A 21,082-nucleotide genomic window follows, 5' to 3' on the forward strand; every position below is an offset into this window, starting at 1 on the left:
CGTCTCTCTGCGTGATTTAGGGTCGATGATGCTAATGACATCATACCAGCCCAGCCACATCCCTATAGAACACACACACACACACACACACACACACACACACGCGCGCGCGCGCACACTCGCTGATGCACAAATCCCCACATCGAAGCGCCGCCGCATTGTTGCCGCTCCCCAGACGATCGCTCCGGTGCGTCTTTGGGATTGTGGGCGCGTCGCCGGGAGGGAGGAAGGGAGGGCTGAACAAGTCAGGCGTAAAGAGTCGATTTAGCTGCGGCGGCGAGGGAGGCTGGGCCGCATTAGCACGGAGGAAATGGCAGCCAGAAAATACTTAGTGGGTGATTGGCTTCGCAATAACATTACAGCCCGCTCCTTTCCACCACACACGCACGCACACGCAAGCACGCGCACACGCAGCACACGCAGCACACGCACACACACTCACTTTGGCAGCTTGTCAAGCGTCACCATAACGGATGCCATTACAAACAGGAGGGCCATTAACAGGCGACCGGGGGTTCTGCGAGGCATGGCATGCATTTCCATGTTTGATGTTAGAGTAGGGGGTGTTTACAGAGTTTAAAGAGTTTCTACACAGACATGATGTAGACCTGAGGCTGTGCCTTCACGTCATGGACCATTCTCACTGCATGTGCCAGGATATTGGTGCAGGACCAAAAGAGAGGTTCCCAGCTCCATTTTCTTTAAACAATAGTTACTGTAGTTAGTTGCTGCGAGAGTGACGTCTAGCCAACACCGACTGGATCGCTGCCCTCCATGATTTCCTATCCGACATCAGGTTCTTATGAGCTCTTCAGTGTTGTCAGCCAAGCTGTCACGCCGCAGTATGTCTACATAGCTGGTACGCTTCTTTCCCCTCCTGGCTTTGCCCTGGGTTGGCTCCCATAGGGTCAATTTTCTGACAGCCTCATCCTTCTCTCTCTGACTTTGTCCGTGACCCGTGGTAGGTCCCCATATAGGTCCACATTTCTGATGCGGTCCGTCCATGTGACACCTAGTGCCATTCGTAGCATTCTTGTGTAGACTCCATCCAGGGCCTTTTCCAATACAATAGGTACCAGAATTTTTTTTGATCCCCCATAGGGCCCAACCTCAAATTGCCATGTATTGCTCCACTTCAATATTATTTTAACGAGAAATATTTGGTGTTCTATAGGGTTAACGGCATAGTAAACAACATGCTGGCATCCCTTATCTCAGCTTAATTGTGACTAAGTTGTGAAAATATTCGCGAATGCAACGATACAGCTCCATACAGCCTGCTCAGTGCTGTGTGAAGGAGGAGCTGACTGTTGACTGCCACTGTGTCGGAGAGAGAGCATCGAGCCAGAACAGCACGTCACGCGATACAGTACGTCACCCCATTGAAATGCATTGAAAAAGTCTGTGGGAATTTCACTATTTCACCCTCTTTATAATAAATTAAATAAATGGAGAGGTGCAGGAAGAGAGGAAAAAGAGGGGGGGGAAATGGTATACAAAATATGAATACAGGCAACAGCACTCAGTGTTCATTGGGAAAGACTATATGGGCTGTCCTTTTTGAGTGGTGCATATAGACAGCAATGTGTTTCCCTGGCTGGCTGTGTCCCTGGCTGTGTCCCTGGCTGTGTCCCTGGGTCTGAGCACATAAATAGCATATTTTCACCACAGGGTGGCCCCCTAAAGAGGCACCTTTCTGAAAAATACACACATACACACGTTCACTACTAAAAGGGTTTAGTAGTTGTCTGTCTGTCTGTCTGTCTCTGTCTGTCTGTCTGTCTGTCTGTCTGTCTGTCTGTCTGTCTGTCTGTCTGTCTGTCTGTCTGTCTGTCTAGTCGGTGCAGTGAGTGAGTTATGGCTGAAGTTTGCAATGGTCTCTGTTTAGTACGTGGAAAGTCGAAGGCGTCCTCAAGCTCTGAGATGCACAGATGGCTTTGCGGTGATTACACACACACACACACACACAGACACACTCACGCACACGCGCGTTATCAGTGCCGTAGTTATGGGCTTCCGTCTCCACTGGGTGTGAAACGATGCTAAAAATGTAAACACCCACCGCGCCGTGCCGTGAGGCACGCTGAGAAAAACAACAACAAACGAACAAAAGGAGAAAGAAACACCCCAATGGGTGACGTAATGTTGATCTCATCCAGTGCCTCTATTCTCTCTCTGCTTGAGACGGCACTTATTTTATTACCAACCAACCAACCAACCAACCACCCACTTTCTTTCTTGTCTTTTTAACAGTCATTGCCTTGGGTACTCTCTCTCTCTCTCTCTCTCTCTCGCTCTCTCTCTCTCTCTCTCTCTCGTGTTGACTGGCATCTCATTAGGGCGAGCGTTGTGCCAGCCAGGCCCGTGCCGCTCTCTCTCTCTCTCTCTCGCTCTCGCGCGCGCGTGCTCTGCGCCAGACAGACCGCGCCACAGGCTGCATGCTAATTGGGGAGACGTCGCTAGCTGGTGTGAGACGATCTTTATACAGTCAAAAGAACGAGGCGGGGTGGGACTTATATTATGATTAAAGGAAGGCGAATGACCTTGTATGGTCAAAGGGAAGGGAGGGAGGGGAGGGGCTATGACCTTGTGTAAAGATGAAGTGTGTGGGTACACTTTTGTTGGTGCACTATTTGAATCCTCAGGCTTTTACTTTGACGTGACCTTCTTCTCCGGCATGTACAGTCGACAACAGTGCCGTCCTCAAACCTTTCTCAAGGAAGGACACGCCCCCCCTGGAACTATGTATCTCGCCACAAACCCCCGTCTGAAAATATTCACTTTGAGCGCCCCCTATGAAACTAAATTTGTTGTATGTCTTATGTCGTAATTTAGTGTCCTAAGCAAACCATGGACTTTGTCCATATAGTCTTGGCTGGCGAATTATTTTCTGTTTAAAGTGCTCTAAAGGAACATTAAATGTCGATAGACTTTGCTGTCTCGAGTCCACATTTTGATCAACTCGGTCTTGACTCGGTCTCGGACTCAAGGGACTCTTCCCCGAACGAGTCCACTTGAGTCACGAATCACGATGCAATGCAATCATTGTATTATACCCATGTGGGTGGCGGTGGCTGAGGGGTAGAGTGGCTGGATGGTAACTGCAAGGTTGCCAGTTCGAACCCGGGCTCCCCCAGAGTTAGTGTCGAAGTGTCCTTGAGCAAGACACTGAACCCCTAATTGCCCCTTGATGTGCTGGTTTCCTGGCGCCATCGGTGTGTGAATGGGTGAATGTAATGCACAATCTATGTAAAGCACCTTGGATAAAGGCGCTATATAAATGCACCATTTACCATTTACTTCAACACACCACACATTAACATTAACACAGCCATGTATCAGGATATGTTAGAGTACTCTGTGCTTCTGTATGTTGACAGACTTTATGGAGATGCTGATTTTCCTTTCCAGCTTGATTTGGCACCTGCCCGCAGTACCAAAACGACTAGTAACTGTTGTATTGACCATGGTATTACTGTGCGTAACTGACCGGCCAACTGACCTGACCTGAACCGTGAACCCCACAGAGAATCTAGGTTGTAAGAGGAAGGTGTGAGACTTGATAAGACTGAACAATACAAATTAATTTACGGCTGTTATCAAACGCCGCCTAAGCCAATGGGGCCCCTTTTCCACCGGTTGGTTCCCAATGGGTTCAGTTCTTTTTGGTTCTTAGTCCATGAGCCAGAGCTCCAACATTGGAACGTTAATTATGAATTGAGTGGGAAAAACCATACCTACCTACGTATATTAGATTGTTATCACCATGAAACTTCCCCAATTGAGTACTTAGACGAAGACAATGATTTATTGTATTACAAATTTTACATTTTTAAATATGCAAATGAGGCATTATGTAGGAAAATATGCAAAGTAATCGAAAATATGAAAAAGCTACTACTGTGGAAGGGTTATCATATATGAATTTACTTGTATTGATCCTATAAACAATTTAATATAGGTCTAGTTTTTCCCACCAATTTTGGAGCTCTGGCTCATGGACTAAGAACCAAAAAGAACTGAACCGGTTCCCATTGGGAACCAACCGGTGGAAAGGGGGTCTGGGAGTCTGACCGCATACCCTGAAACGCCGCCAGAAATGCCGCCAGCCAATCGCGTAGTAGCGACCTGGTCATGATTGGCTGTCTCCTAAGCTATGATACACACACACACACACCGCGGAAGGGCAGATTTCATTTACTTTATGTATTATTTCCGGGCCAGTGAATGCTTCACCTTCAAAATAAGAGTATAGAATGAAAAGGCCGTGGAAGAATGAATTAATACCTGCCGTCCTTCATGGTGTGTTTTGTACGCGTGGCTTCTGGATACCAGATTCCTCTTCTTGTGGTTCTGACGGCAGCTGAAGAGGTTGTATTGCATTTTTTTGTCACATAATTTAGCTGTATTAAAATTCCAGCAGCCTTTATTCCATTAACCCATTCTGGGCGGGAACCCCTTTTGGTGTTTTAAGCATTATGTTATACTTTAGCTATTGAAAAATAGCAGATCTACAAGCTCATAGCGCGCCACCGAGTGGCGCACTACGAGCTTGTAGGTCTGCTATTTTTTTTAAATCGTCAAAATGTGGCGCAAATCTTTGGATATACTTTCAGAGCGAACGTTTTTAACTCAAATCTTTGCTTCTGGGCCGGTCCCTGGAACAACATATTTCCAGATGGCCAAATACATATAATTCTAGGGGTCCTTGACATTAAATAGTTTGAGAACCACTGACATAGAAACAGAAAAAAGGATTTAGAAGCCTTTTTTTTTAAATCGACCTCAGTCCAAAATGGGTTTAAGACCTGAAAAGGGGGTCGGCGGCCAATTACATATGTTTGTTGTGACCCTTGTATAGCTTGAGAACCGCTGATATAGAAACATAAGGTTTTTCAGAAAACTTGTCATGATTCAGAAGACATTTTGTAGTATCTGTTCTCGGGTCTCAATGGGTTAAAACTCCAGACATGCAGCCTCCTCTAACGTGTCCTTGATGCCGTGCAAGATCATTCTGAATAGATGGATTATCATTCATCACGTGTGCTGCAGCGATGATAACATTTGGGCAGTGAAGACGCTCATAATTGCCGGCGGGTCGCCAACAAATGCCGCTCCCTCCCTCCAGACTCCTCAGACATTGGAATGTGTTTAATGGTCTGCAATTTCATCACAGCCACTTTAAGTCCAACAGCACAACCTTGTTGGCAGTTCACTCCATCTCACCATTCAATCCCGGCAAATCGTGTCAGACGGCGAGAAAAGTGGAAAGTGTTCCGATTAAGTTCCAATCAATGACAAAAACCAACACAAATATAGCGGAGGGGGGAGATGGTGTGTGTGTGTGTGTGTGTGTGTGTGTGTGTGTGTGTGTGTGTGTGTGTGTGTGTGTGTGTGTGTGTGTGTGTGTGTGTGTGTGTGTGTGTGTGTGTGTGTGTGTGTGTGTGTGTGTGTGTGTGTGTGTGTGTGTGTGTGTGTGTGTGTGTGTGTGTGTGTGTGTGTGTGTGTGTGTGTGTGTGTGTTCCTCTATACAAGGACGAGAACAAACAACATAGATTAGTGCCTTCGAAACGGTAAAAATCACACCTCATGTGAGGTGTGTCATCATGACATAAAATAGACACTATGCCTATTTGCTCAGACACTGACGTAAAATTCTCCATTCATTGTCAATGGGAATTTAATGTTCGTGTAAGACGAAAATCTACACTAATAGCTGAATAGCTAACGCCCCTCAGAAACAAGAATGACTCGAGTCATAACTGCCAGGTGCAGCAAGCGCTGCTGCTTGGCCGCCTCCGTTGTGCATCTTTTCTTTAAAAAAATAAAAACGTTTCATTTCTCTGTCACGACCTCCCGGTTGTTTGTTTTCGTTCGTTTCCGACGTTCTTTTGTTGGTTCACTCACTTGTGTTTTGTTACGGCTTTCGCTCAGCTGCAGTTCGCTCAGAACATTAGCTCCTGGGCCTGGGCCATGGCTCAATGGTCCAGGCACCTTGGCTGTTAATCCAGTCTGGCAAGTGTGCCGCGGGTTCGACTCCCGATCCCGACGGCCTTTACTGCATGTCTTCCCCCCATCTCTCTCCCAATTTCCTGTCAGCCTACTATCTGTCCCTCCATAAAAAATATAAAATAAAGGCGAAAGCCACAAAAAAACATTAAAAAAAAGAACATTAGCTCATGTAGATGCACCTCTTACACAACAGCAGCCAATAGGGCTTCACGTTCGGACTATGGGTTTTATGGGTAAAGTCTCCCATTGGCCTTTAGAGTCAGCCAATCATGAAAAGTGATAAGGTTGCCTTTATGGTCGTCTTTACAGTCGCTGGTACAGAAGTAGCAAATGTAGTCCAGGGGCTTTCCTGCAAGCACCTGGAAAAAAACGGGACATTTTGGCAAAAGGCTGTCGCTACAAGACAGCTGTATAGGCTTCATCCATTAGCTACGTTTGGAACCTCACATCTACGCTCTGAGCTCCAAGGAGAGGTTCCGTGCCCGGATATCCCTGCATCAGTAGAACGGGCGTTGAGCCGTCCAAGAACAGTGGCGAAAACCCCTTTCGCAGTGTTGTTTCCAAAAAGTAAAGGTATTTCTGGCTAGCTTGATAAACTTAGGACAGGCACATAACAGTTTTAGACAGAGGTGAAACAACCGCTTACAAAGCTTATGAAGTCAGCCAGTACCATGTTTGTTTTCCCAATGCAGTCTTACGGAAGCAGTGCATGCTGTGCATGTGGACGGGGGTTGACCGGACATTTTTTAGAGGTGCTAGCCCCTCCTATATTCAGCTGTTAGTGTAGATTTCCATCCTACACAAGCATTACATTTCCATTGACAATGAATGGAGAATTTTACGCCAGTGTCTGAGCAAATCGGCATAGTGTCTATTTTTGTCTTACACAAATTTAAGTACTTTACTTAACACAGCGAACGCTAATCGCGTATCAATACGTTATCAATTAATCAAACGTCCGGTGCGAACCACGTATCCATACGTTTTAATCACTTTTTTATAGCATACTTTCATTCATCTTTTTACCCACCCGGACAATGAAGAACCATCCCCCTGTCATTGCTGCTTAGTCCCGCTCACGTGATCAAAAAAAAAAAAACCTCGCCTCACCAGGCTTTCCTCCACCTATTGGCTTTCACCCAACACTATAATACTCGATTCCCCCCTCCCCTCCTGTTTCTCCTGCAGGAGGAGGGCCTTGCGAGATGGGGGCTCTGTACTCTGTCTCGGAAAAAAACATGATGAACGGAACGCTGTTACGCTGCCTAACACATGATCTGATCGGCATTGCACAACGTCTGCAACACACATGGACAGATGCATGTTTACTTCTTCATACTGTAGCGACCAAACGATCCCCGAGCCTACAATACTACGAACTAACAAACGAACTACAGTATCGAGAGGGGCCGCCATGACAAAAGACAGTCTACCGTTGGGGGATCACGTATCGCCATGCAGAGCCGTCATAATCGGAGATCGCTCGGACGTGTGATTGTAACGCTTTTTTATTCATTATAATTGTAGTGATAAGACCGCAATGAACGCGTCGGGGACGTAATCGACCCGGGTGTAATGTATAACGAACTTTTCCGCGTCCTAAACCGTGGTGTTGTGATGCATGCCCAGGCATGTTCCCCTATACTAGCTTGAAAAACAAAATCAGCTGATGATGACAACGCGTCTCACCGTTATACTATAGTTCTGAACCGAACGGTGGAATGGGACTTTTTATAGCCGTACGGATCAAGACTTTTGCTGCCCAATGTGCCCATGACCCCCCCCCCCCCCCAATGTTACTGCGATCAAAACAATGAAAGCAGTGAATCATCATCTAAAGAAAGCAGAGTTATGAAGGTTTATAGTCAGACATTGACAGGCAGATATAACAATAAACACAATAAATATGCTATACATCCTATACACCGAATGAAAGCCCTGAATGTGTACTTTTACGAGGAAAAGAGTAAACATTGATCCCATGTACAGTTTGTCATAAATTGGTTACTGGGTGGATGCACATTGCGCCCACCAGATATAACTGCAGAGAAGACATGGACCCGAACTCAATATTCACAAAATAAGGCCTATAGCGACATATAAATACTATATACCGTATGAAACAGAAGACTCTCTGCTTTCATAAGAAATAAACTTCTACTGTAGTAATAATAAAAATCACACCCATGTGAAGTGAGTGGTGCAACTCTGTCCCATATTCTGTTCTCTGCTTATTCAATACAGCTCGCTATATACGGACTGAGGCAGAAAGTCATGTAAACCTTTTATTTACAGTTTGGTCTGTAAACTTCTACTGTAATAATAAAAATCACACCCGTGTGAACTGAGTGGTGTAAGGTTTTATATAGCATGATCAGCTGTGGTCTGACGTAATGTCTGACGTAATGAAATCACGGATGTGATTTCACAACTGGCTTTTTTTGTGCAGAAAAAATTAGCATGGTTGCTACGGTCATCCAGTTCACCCGGGTGTGATTTAATTACGTCAGAAATTATTTTGAACATAGCAACCATGCTCATTTTTTTCTGCACACAAAAGCCAGTTGTAGGAGTGGTTTACACCACTCAAAAACTCACACCCCTGTGAAGTGAGCGTTGCAACTGTTCTGTACTTATTCACTACAGCTCGCTATATACGGACTGAGACAGAAAGTCATGTAAACCTTTTATTTACAGTTTGGTCTGTAAACTTCTACTGTAATAATAAAAATCACACCCCTGTGAAGTGAGCGGTGCAACTGTTCTCTACAGTTGCACCGTGCAACTGTAGAGAACAGTTGCACCGCGAGCTGTATTGAATAAGCAGAGAACAGAATATGGGACAGAGTTGCACCACTCACTTCACATGGGTGTGATTTTTATTATTACTACAGTAGAAGTTTTTTTCTTATGAAAGCAGAGAGTCTTCTGTTTCATACGGTATATAGTATTTATATGTCGCTATAGGCCTTATTTTGTGAATATTGAGGAGTTCACGTCCATGTCTTCTCTGAAGTTATCTGGTGGGCACAAGCTGCATTCAATAACCAATTACTGTCTAACTGTAGATGGGATCAATGTATACTGTTTTCCTCGTAAAAGTACACATTCAGGGCTTTCATTCGGTGTATAGGATGTATAGGATATTTATTGGGTTCAATTTTATATCTGCCTGTCAATGTCTCTGACTTTAAACCTTCCATAACTCTGCTCGCTGTTCAGGCAAATGCAGGTGTTGCAAAAAGGTCAATATCTCCAGAATGGAACATGGTAAAATCAAAATGAAGTGGACAAGTTCAGCTTTCTTTTGATGTATGCGTGTGATTCTCGCTATAAGATAACATTTTGCTGTGGGCCCCCGAACAAGGCCTTTGTGCAATGTTAAACGGTAGCAACATCAAAATAGGCCTGCCGAGATCCTGTAGCAATCAAAGTGTTAAGTACAATTTCGAGGCATTTGGACTTTACTTGAGTATTTGCAATTTTTATTGCACTTTTATTTGAACACTTTACTGTTACTGATTACTTGTAGATTTCGAATATAGTACAAAATTCAGATACAGACACGACAGACAGACAGACAGACAGACAGACAGACAGACAGACAGACAGACAGACAGACAGACAGACAGACAGACGGACAATCTTCCCTCTCAGCCTTCATTAAAACTCCATCATATTAAAATATCATCAGAGCTCCCCTCGCTCGCTCGCTGACGAGCCTTTTATTGCCGTCTCTACAAAATCTTTCCCCTCACTTCAGAGTCGATGAGTAATGAAATGTCGAGTTAGGGGAGAGAGTGAGAGGGAGGGAGGGAGGGGGGAGAGAGCGAGAGAGATAGAGAGAGAGGGGGAGAGAGGGGGAGAGAGAGAGAGAGAGGTGTTAAATAAGGGTGATTTGTTGAATGCTTGGGAGGCCCATTTAGATTTTCCTCCAAACATTAATTGCGTTTTAATTCAGAAGCTGTTTGATACGCAAACGCCTTCGGTCACATTTTTATAAGCTTGTGTGCAAAGACAAGAAGTGCTCTAGATGTGTAGTGTACAGTGTAAGTGAGAGAGAGACATTGATGTGTAGTGTACAGTGTAAGTGAGAGAGAGACATTGATGTGTAGTGTACAGTGTAAGTGAGAGAGAGACATTGATGTGTAGTGTACAGTGTAAGTGAGAGAGAGACATTGAGAGATGTGTAGTGTACAGTGTAAGTGAGAGAGAGACATTGATGTTTAGTGTACAGTGTAAGTGAGAGAGACATTGTGTGTAATGTACAGTGTAAGTGAGAGAGAGACATTGATGTGTAGTGTACAGTGTAAGTGAGAGAGAGACATCGATGTGTAGTGTACAGTGTAAGTGAGAGAGAGACATTGTGTGTAGTGTACAGTGTAAGTGAGAGAGAGACATTGAGAGATGTGTAGTGTACAGTGTAAGAGAGAGAGACATTGTGTGTAGTGTACAGTGTAAGTGAGAGAGAGACATTGATGTGTAGTGTACAGTGTAAGTGAGAGAGAGACATTGATGTGTAGTGTACAGTGTAAGTGAGAGAGAGACATTGATGTGTAGTGTACAGTGTAAGAGAGAGAGACATTGTGTGTAGTGTACAGTGCAAGTGAGAGAGACATTGATGTGTAGTGTACAGTGTAAGTGAGAGAGAGACATTGGAGATGTGTAGTGTACAGTGTAAGTGAGAGAGAGACATTGATGTGTAGTGTACAGTGTAAGTGAGAGAGAGACATTGATGTGTAGTGTACAGTGTAAGTGAGAGAGAGACATTGATGTGTAGTGTACAGTGTAAGTGAGAGAGAGACATTGAGAGATGTGTAGTGTACAGTGTAAGTGAGAGAGAGACATTGGAGATGTGTAGTGTACAGTGTAAGTGAGAGAGAGACATTGAGAGATGTGTAGTGTACAGTGTAAGTGAGAGAGAGACATTGGAGATGTGTAGTGTACAGTGTAAGTGAGAGAGAGACATTGGACATGTGTAGTGTACAGTGTAAGTGAGAGAGAGACATTGATGTGTAGTGTACAGTGTAAGTGAGAGAGAGACATTGGACATGTGTAGTGTACAGTGTAAGTGAGAGAGAGAGAGACATTGGACATGTGTAGTGTACAGTGTAAGTGAGAGCGAGAGACATTGGACATGTGTAGTGTACAGTGTAAGTGAGAGAGAGAGAGACATTGGACATGTGTAGTGTACAGTGTAAGTTAGAGAGAGAGACATTGGACATGTGTAGTGTACAGTGTAAGTGAGAGAGAGAGAGAGAGACATTGGACATGTGTAGTGTACAGTGTAAGTGAGAGAGAGAGACATTGGACATGTGTAGTGTACAGTGTAAGTGAGAGAGAGAGACATTGGACATGTGTAGTGTACAGTGTAAGTGAGAGAGAGACATTTGAGATGTGTAGTGTACAGTGTAAGTGAGAGAGAGACATTGTGTGTAGTGTACAGTGTAAGTGAGAGAGAGACATTGTGTGTAGTGTACAGTGTAAGTGAGAGAGAGACATTGTGTGTAGTGTACAGTGTAAGTGAGAGACATTGTGTGTAGTGTACAGTGTAAGTGAGAGAGAGACATTGGAGATGTGTAGTGTACAGTGTAAGTGAGAGAGACATTGAGAGATGTGTAGTGTACAGTGTAAGTGAGAGAGAGACATTGTGTGTAGTGTACAGTGTAAGTGAGAGAGATACATTGGAGATGTGTAGTGTACAGTGTAAGTGAGAGAGAGACATTGGAGATGTGTAGTGTACAGTGTAAGTGAGAGAGAGACATTGATGTGTAGTGTACAGTGTAAGTGAGAGAGACATTGATGTGTAGTGTACAGTGTAAGTGAGAGAGAGACATTGATGTGTAGTGTACAGTGTAAGTGAGAGAGAGACATTGATGTGTAGTGTACAGTGTAAGTGAGAGAGAGATACATTGGAGATGTGTAGTGTACAGTGTAAGTGAGAGAGAGACATTGATGTGTAGTGTACAGTGTAAGTGAGAGAGAGACATTGGAGATGTGTAGTGTACAGTGTAAGTGAGAGAGAGACATTGATGTGTAGTGTACAGTGTAAGTGAGAGATACATTGATGTGTAGTGTACAGTGTAAGTGAGAGAGAGACATTGATGTGTAGTGTACAGTGTAAGTGAGAGAGAGACATTGATGTGTAGTGTACAGTGTAAGTGAGAGAGAGATACATTGGAGATGTGTAGTGTACAGTGTAAGTGAGAGAGAGACATTGGAGATGTGTAGTGTACAGTGTAAGTGAGAGAGAGAGACATTGATGTGTAGTGTACAGTGTAAGTGAGAGAGAGAGACATTGATGTGTAGTGTACAGTGTAAGTGAGAGAGAGAGACATTGATGTGTAGTGTGCAGTGTAAGTGAGAGAGAGACATTGGATATGTGTAGTGTACAGTGTAAGTGAGAGAGAGACATTGATGTGTAGTGTACAGTGTCAGTGAGAGAGAGACATTGATGTGTAGTGTACAGTGTCAGTGAGAGAGAGACATTGATGTGTAGTATACAGTGTAAGTGAGAGAGAGACATTAATGTGTAGTGTACAGTGTAAGTGAGAGAGACATTGAGATGTCAATCAATAATAGCCTATACTCTTTTTCATTCATCAACTGAATGACTACTGAATGACATGAATACACAACTTAAATGCAGAAAAACATATTTTTACTTCAGATATCATATTTGATTTTCGAGGTACTATAGACCGATTAAATAATTTGGATTATTTTGAGACCGACCTGATACCTTTTGGCCGATTCCGATTATGCTACCGATTTAGATGCAGGTGCATCCCTAGTATAAAGCCTGCCAAGCCATCGGTAGGTGGCCTCGCCATTACTCACCCTCCCCCCCCACACACACACACACCCCCTCTTTGCCTCCTGGCCCGTCGCCCCGTCGTCTAATGCAGATTACAGGGATATATGAGGGCTATTTTGTTCGCCGCGGGGCAGAAATGATCGCTTTGGCATGGAGAGCTAGCCCCCCCCCCCCCCCCCCCCATCATCCCATCCCTCTCTCTCTCTCATGCACCGCTCTACATCTGTTCCCTCTCCGTGTGAAGGAGAGGGAGAGCCTTATAGCTATATCTCCAAATCCATCAGGAGCTGCATGGAACTTATCAGATCCCGGGGTGGGATACCACCACATCTATCGTGCATTAATTATGGATGCCGTGTGAGTGTGAGAGGAAATTGGGTCACTCGATCAAGGTGCTGCCACAACCCCCCCGTCCCCCGACCCCCCCCCCCCCTTCCCTGATGCCATAGAGATGGTGTTTGGTCGACTGTTTATAATTAGAAACTTTTTTTGCCAGGTGCTTGAAAAGCACCTGGACTACATTTGCTATACCTCTGTACTATGGCGCCCCGAAAGACAACCTTTTATAGTTGACACTTGTTCATGATTGGCTGCAGTGTTGTTTTTGGCAGCACGTTTTGATTTTAGTTTCAGTCATAGTCCCTTGAATAGTTTTCATTTAGTCTTAGTCACATTTTAGTCACCTGGAATGTTTTAGTGTTAGTGTTGTAGCGACACGTTGTAGTCCAGGAAGGAAGTGAGACCAATGAGTCATCAGGTATCTGAAATACAATAAAATCACACCCGTGTGAACTGAGTGGTGTAAGGTCTTATATAGACTGATCAGCTGTGGTCTGACGTACTGAAATCACACCCGTGTGAACTGGGTGACCATAGCAACCATGCTCATTTTTTGGTACGAACAGACACGTAAACTAACAAAGCTGAAATCACACCCGGGTGAACTGGGTGACCATAGCAACCATGCTCATTTTTTGGTACGAACAGACACGTAAACTAACAAAGCCAGTTGTAGGAGTGGTTTACACCACTCAAAAATCACACCCGTGTGAAGTGAGGGGCGCTAATATATGAAAGTCTAACTCATGTTGATTAGGTGATGTAATGGTGATGTAAAACAAACGGTGCCAACACAAACATTAAAATGTCTTTATTGTTAATGGCATTTAAAGTTTGTGTTAGGGACAGTACATTTTCCCTTCATTGTCAAAGGCGTTTTTAAAACAAACATTGAACTAAAAACAAACATTAAACCCCCTCAAAAAAAAAATCTAAAAACACATGAAAATCCCAGTAAAGTGTTTCTTGTGTCCTAAACATCATTAAAATGATATCTGGTTGAAAAAGGGGTGACGTGACATTTAAAAGTTGTAATATAATGAGGTGAAAGGCAGTGTTGGTGATGCTTGTTATTCGGAAAGTATATAAGTTAAGCGTACAGGGAATTAATTATACAAAACTCAAAAGTTCTTTTTTTTGTTAGCAACAACTGTGAGGGGCTTTACGAACCGTGCCATCTGTTACATTATACATCAAACCAGTTAAATGCATATTGCATACATAATCAAACATCACATTATGCTTTTGTTGTGTTTTTGTTTTAGATGTTAGATGTTTTTTTTCAGGTACTTTTGCTTTATTACAGACAGGAAAATAGAATGAGGCGGCCTCTGTTGCACATAAGAACATTCCAAAGGTTGCCTCAGCAGAACTTTTGTCTCAACTGCAAGACAATTAAACTAAAGCCGAGAAACATCTCTCTTTACCTCTCTTTTCCTCGATCTCGGTCGGGACTCGGGATCAGTGTGGATTTTGTCGACTAAAACTATTGACGAAAAATGTCCGTCGACTATACATTTCTTCACTGTCTGATGAAAACAAAAGAAACTAAATAAAAAACGTAAGTTATATGGTGACTAAAACTACGACTAAATATTTTGATAATTTAGTCAACAAATAAAAAACAGACTAAAATGTTTAGCGAGGGACGATAGTGGAGAAGAGATCCATGTAGAACAAGTCATTTTATGCTTGGTTGCATATGCTGAAAATAGCCGATCTACAAGTTTGCAACGCGTCGCAGCGAGCTTGTAGATCTGCTATTTTCAGCATGCAACAACGTATAAAATCAGTCATATAACGATGCCATCAAGGGAACGGCCAAAATACATTTTAGTCGACTGTAGATTTAGTCGACTAGAATCTTATATTTAGTCGACTTGACTAAAACTAGACATTTCTGTTGTCTAAACTATAACTAAAACCAAATGGAATTTGACTCAAAAGACTAATGACTAAAGCTAAATCAAAATGTGCTGTCTATAAAATGAACAATGCTTGGGGTTAATCGAGATCCTTTTCTAGAGTTCAACTTTGGTTTCGGTGACAATAGTAGATCTATGTGTTATTCACGTTTCCAGCTGAGCTGTCAAGCTAACCACATATTTAATCCATTTAGACCTGAACTCGATTCTACAAAATGTCTTCTAAATCACTAAATCACTAAACTCATGTTTCTATGTCAGTGCTTCTCAAACAATTCCATGTCAAGGACCCCCAGAATTATATGAAATTGGCCACCGACCCCCATCTGAAAATATGTACTTCCAGGGACCCCCCAGAAGCAAAGATTTAAAAACGTTCACTCTGAAAGAATATAGATTTGTGCCACATTTTCAAATTTTTTCAAAAATAGCAGATCTACAAGCTCGTAGCTATGAGCTTGTAGATCTGCTATTTTTCAATAGCTAAAGTATAGCATAATGCTTAAAACACCAAAAGGGGTTCCCGCCCAGAATGGATTAATCTTCCTGTGGGGCCGTGGTTGCTCGTGTGCTGTAAATAGACCATTCGTCTTATTATGGGGTTGTTACAGGACTGACTGTTGTGTGAGATCCGTCTGTCAAACGGCCTGCCTTCAGCCCGACAGGCCGATCAATCATCTCTTCTATGAAGATGTCACACAGCTCATTGTGTCGGAGAGTTATGCCACAACAGTTTCACCCACAATCTTTCTCTTGATTGACAATAGATCTTAAACTTTTAAAACTTTTTACGATATGTGGAAGACATTATTTTTGTTTTATGCTCTCGGTGTGAGCGATGTGACCCCCCAGTTTGACCTGCATTATTCTACGGACCCCCAATTTATATAAAGTCAAAGTTAATGGAACCAAATGGACCCGTTTGGATCCATTTGTACAATCTCTGAGTTACAGACCCATAAGGGTCCATTTGGTTCCTAACTATCATTTAGCTGGGGACCCCCTGGAACTCCCTCAAGGACCCCTGGGGGTCCACACTGGGAATCACTGGCCTATGTGAAATATACTGTACAGACTGAGACTAGGCTATATAATATACACTCAATAAAGTCAATTAATTAATTCACATGCATGGTCTATCAATAGAATGTGAATGGATATACAGACTAGGCTATATATCTATTAATGAATACATTAATTAATGGAATGGATATTGAATACAATTGAATACTAAAAATTATTATAATTATTATAATATATATATAAATATTATATTATAATATTAATATTATAATATTTAAAAAAATCATTTTATATGTGCTCAGTTAAGTGCCAGGGGCGTTAAGACGAGCTGAATCTAACTATGTACTGATTGCCAGGGACGTCAAGACGTGCAAAAAATAAAAATCCATGTTTTGAATCCATGTTTTTGAAAATTCCTCTAATCTGGTGTGCAGGTGATGACATGCACATTACATGCACAATAGAATTACATTTTCTTTCTTTTATTTATAATGGGAAAAGTGGCACCCAGGACCAAAACTGGTGTCCACCCCCTGGCACTTTAAGCTGATACTTGTAAATAGTTGAATTACATCCAATCATAATTTATTATATAATGCAAATCATGCACAGAAATGTGGTTTTATTTAGGAAACATGATCTTTGTGATGTATGTTAATTTTGTCACTCAGTCACTGGGGATAGACAGCCTGTGCTTCCACATTTACACTTATATTTATATATATATCTTTGTTTTTTGTCCACTTTTGCAAAATTTTAAGGAAGCCCTGAAGGGTCGTCTACCCTCTATCTATTGCCATGTCTGTCTGTTCTAAGCAATTCTGGGTTTGTTTTTCTGTAGAGAAATCAATGTATTGGTGGTTGCAGGTTTTTGGGGGCTTGTTTCTAAAGTGTAGTTCCTTATTTGGGACGTGGCTTCCTAATGTTGTTTAAATCAGTGGTTCTCATGCTTTTTCATGTCAATGTCGACCCCTAAATTATCATATTTTTCCCGCTGACGCCGGAGAAAACTCCTTTCGGCCGCTTGTGTTCGCGACCGCATTCTTTGGGTCATGACCCACACCTCATGACCATAGGTGTGAGTAGGAAGGAAGATTGCTTGGTAGACAGAGAGCTTTGCCTTCTGGCTCAACTCTCTATCCGTCATAACAGTGAGCGAGTGAGCGGTACAGCGACTGCAATACCTCCGGCTGATCTCCTTCTCCGTCCTCCCCTCACTCGTGAACAAGACCCCGGCAAGACCAACTCCTCCACCTGGGGTAATGTCTCGGTTCAAAGATTAATTTGAATTTGCTGAAAATAAGTGTCTTCCAAACGTGTCTTTGTAAACCACAGGGCTCTCTTCGTCCAATCTGTGGACAAATCTTGTTTTCTGCCCCCTTTTTGAGGGGCGCTAGCCCCTCCTATATATAGCTTTCTTGTCCTGAACTCTTGTCACATTTGCCGTTGACAATGAAAGGAGAATTTACGTCATTTGTGCCTGAACAAATCTGCTTTTTGTGGAAACACAAACATTAAATGCCATTGACAATGAAAGGAAAATGTGTCTGAGCAAATCGACGTTACGTCATGATGATGTACGATGATAAGAGCGCCCCTCACTTCACACAGGTGCGATTTTTCTTCTTTTTTCTTTTTTTACTTCTACTACTTTTTTAGTAGCCTTGTTTTTTTTTCTCTTGGCTGTTGCTGCCAGTTCCCACCTGATGTTGTGTGGGAGTTCAGACTGCTCCAGACGATACTGAATAACTGCCAGCTTGCATAATGTCTTGAGGCTAGGACTGAAGTCTAAGACATGCAGCTCATCATTGAATGTGCCGTATGATCCTTGTCCTCCAAAGAGCATGATACGATCTCCCACCATGCAACAGAATACCATGTGACTCCATACTGTGGTAGAAGGTCTTAAATATGGAACATTCCCTTTGGACGCAACCTTCTTCCAGGTGAAGGTCGCTGGACAGAATTTCCACAGTTCATTGAAGTGCTGGTTATAGTTCAAGCCACTAAACATGTACAGCTCTCCTTTGTAGGAAAAGCCTGAATGACTGTAGCGTCCTCCTGGAAGAGGCCGTGCAGAAGGAGTGTTCATACATTGGTTTGTCTCTGTGTCCAAAACTCTGAGATTGTTTAATTGCCCATTCCCCCAGCCCCCAACTACAAACATCTTTGTCCCGATGATAGTGGCAGAGTGCCATATTGAAACGGGTGGAGGAGTTCCTCTGGTGTTAATTAAAGACCAGACCATCGTGGTGGTGTCCAACTTGTAGATGTCATTACTATATCTATACCTGCTCAATCCTCCATGGATAAACATGACCTTCCCAAAGACGCAGGCTGAGTGGCCCTCCCTCCCCTCCGGAACGGTCCCAGAAACCTTGGGTGTGAGCATTCTGTGGTCGTCGACATCAAATGCATAAAGCACCGTGCTGTAGTTCCACATGCTACTCTTTCCCCCCCAGATGTAGATGAAAGGGTCGATCAGCACAGCTGTTCGGCTGGTGAGCATGGAGCGAACCATAAGGGGGTGTTGTCCTCTTCCAGTTGTCTCTGGGGACAACTTGATCCAGCATAAAGACACTGTGTTGAAGACATGCACTTCAGTCCGAAGCTTGGACTCGATAAAGTCTCCTCTAAAGCAGTATACTTTGTGGTCCACTGCTACAGCAGCATCATACAGTGTCTCTGGAAGCCTTTTTAGGTGCACCGTCCAACGAAGCATTTCACACAGTAGTTTATAGGTTTCTCCCTGTAAAAGAATGCAGCTCTGAATACATTGGATGAATGTCTTGAAGGAATGCAGTCCTACTGTGTGGGTCAGCACTTATATAGGTTAGCGGGCCTACGTGTGACGTAGACATGACATGTCACATGTAGGCCAAGTTGGTGTGTCGTAGATGACTGACGTCTGCCACTACTCTAGAGTTTTTAGGGTTTTATTAGGATCCCCATTAGCTGGTGCATAGCAGCAGCTAATCTTCCTGGGGTCCACTCTGACAACTGCTACAGCTATCCTATTAGTGTTGTAGTCGAGTCCACCTAAAGCGAGTCCAAGTCTAGACCGAGTGTGTGTGTGGGGGGGGGGGGGGGGGGGGGGGGGGGGGGTCGAATCTGAGTCGATACCGAGACCGACGGAGACCAGATTTTATTCTTATTTGATAGTTATACAGAAAAGACTGTGAGAGCAGGCAGGCATGTCTCTGCGTTCCGTTACTTAAAGGGGAATACCACTCATTTTCAACATGTCATTAATTAATTAATACCTTAGAGCTGTTGTGTGGAAATAATACAAAAGTCCCCCCATTCTGTGTTTCCTAGAACTGGAGGTCTGAAGAAAATCATTAACATGGTGAATCACATCTTGATGACATCATCAAGATGTGATTCACAATGTTAATGTGAATGGAATCATAATATATGATAATGTTAATATGAATGGACTCCTCATAATATAGATATATAGATAGACTGTAGTGTTAACTCAGTCTGAGCAAGTACAGTATAATAATATTGCATTCGTGCAATGTACTAAAATTCTGGTGTGAAATTTTCTATAAAACAACCTCCCCCAAAAAAGGCATGCGGGACACCCAAATGTGCGGCCTGCGGGACCCCCGCCCCCCAAAAAAGGGCTAGATTTTCCACGTGTGCAAGTGGTACTCATGGCAATATCCCAAGGTTGGCAGGTCTGTGGAGAGTTGGTAATCAAATGGACCCTTATAGATCTTTAACACTCCGAGCGGCAAAAACGGAGGTCTCCGTCCTATCAAATAATCCCGCTGCGCGCCCAGATCGGAGATTAATCAAAAGTTCCGTATAGAATCATATAACAGAGCGCACCAGTCTACAGGCTGGTAGCGTCGATTGAGCAACATTCGATGTCATTTCCGGTTGGGACGTCATCCAAAGTGGTCCCCCTCCATTTTAGTGGATGGGAGGAAAGATCTTCAAATGTCAATAACTCTTGATCTAAATCAATGCTTCCAATTCTAACCAAAGATTGTGTTTTTGACGGCCCATCGCGGTCCCGTCGCTTGTCTCGTTCAAAGTAATCATACTTCCCGTTGTAGTCGTCGATCCCCTCGGGGGTGTTTTGGCTACATCTAGCTACTTCTAGCTACTTCCAAAATGGTGCGGAGCAACCTTGAAATAGGCCCTGATTTAATGGTTCCAAATACCCCAGGGGTTCGGGGTGTTAACTCTTGGAGAGCCACAGACTATCTCTGTCAAACAGCTCATACATCTCTCCCTTGTCTCCGTCTTTCCAGCAGGTTCCATGTCTGCTCAGAGGACCCCCCGTGGACCCCCCCTGGCCCTTCTCAGAGAGACAACGTACCTCAGAGGCCCCCCAGTGGACCCCTCAGAGACAACGTACCTCAGAGACCAATGTGACCCCCAACCCCCCCCCCATCATTGTAACATTACCACAGTTGCATAAAAGCAGACACTCCAGCACTGAAAGGCAACCTCTCTCTCTCTCTCTCTCTCTCTCTCGCACAAACACAAACACGCGCATGGTGCATGTGTTTGGTCCAACATACCATACAGACCGACAGGCATTAGTCCGACACCCTATACCCAAAACCCAAACCCTGAACCTAACCTCACAGGAAGCCACGGGTTAGTTTTAACCTGCCACGGGTTAGTTTTAACCTGCCACGGGTTAGTTTTAACCTGCCATGGGTTAGTTTTAACCTGCTACGGGTTAGTTTTAACCTGCCACGGGTTAGTTTTAACCTGCTACGGGTTAGTTTTAACCTGCCGCAGGTTAGTTTTAACCTGCCGCAGGTTAGTTTTAACCTGCCGCAGGTTAGTTTTAACCTGCTACGGGTTAGTTTTAACTAACCTGCGGCAGCGCAGGTTAGTTTTAACCTGCCACACATGTCGGGAGCGACAGTGTGATACCTGTCGGACTGTTATTATGTCTGACCAACATATGCATGCACGCACGCACGCACGCACGCAC

At 43.6% G+C, this 21,082-nt stretch overlaps 1 protein-coding gene across 1 annotated transcript in view; it reads left to right on the top strand.

The window, feature by feature from the left end:
- Positions 1-20,517, top strand: part of LOC306916221 (uncharacterized protein) — a 121,219-nt gene extending 100,702 nt beyond the window's left edge. The window contains exon 5 of the mRNA XM_079494033.1: positions 20,385-20,517. The gene's annotated coding sequence lies outside the window, so the exon portion shown is untranslated. The remainder of the gene's footprint in view (positions 1-20,384) is intronic.
- The last annotated feature ends 565 nt before the right edge of the window (positions 20,518-21,082 follow it).

Source organism: Electrona antarctica (assembly GCF_951216825.1).
Source record: "Electrona antarctica genome assembly, chromosome: 23".
Taxonomy (NCBI): Eukaryota; Metazoa; Chordata; class Actinopteri; order Myctophiformes; family Myctophidae; genus Electrona; species Electrona antarctica.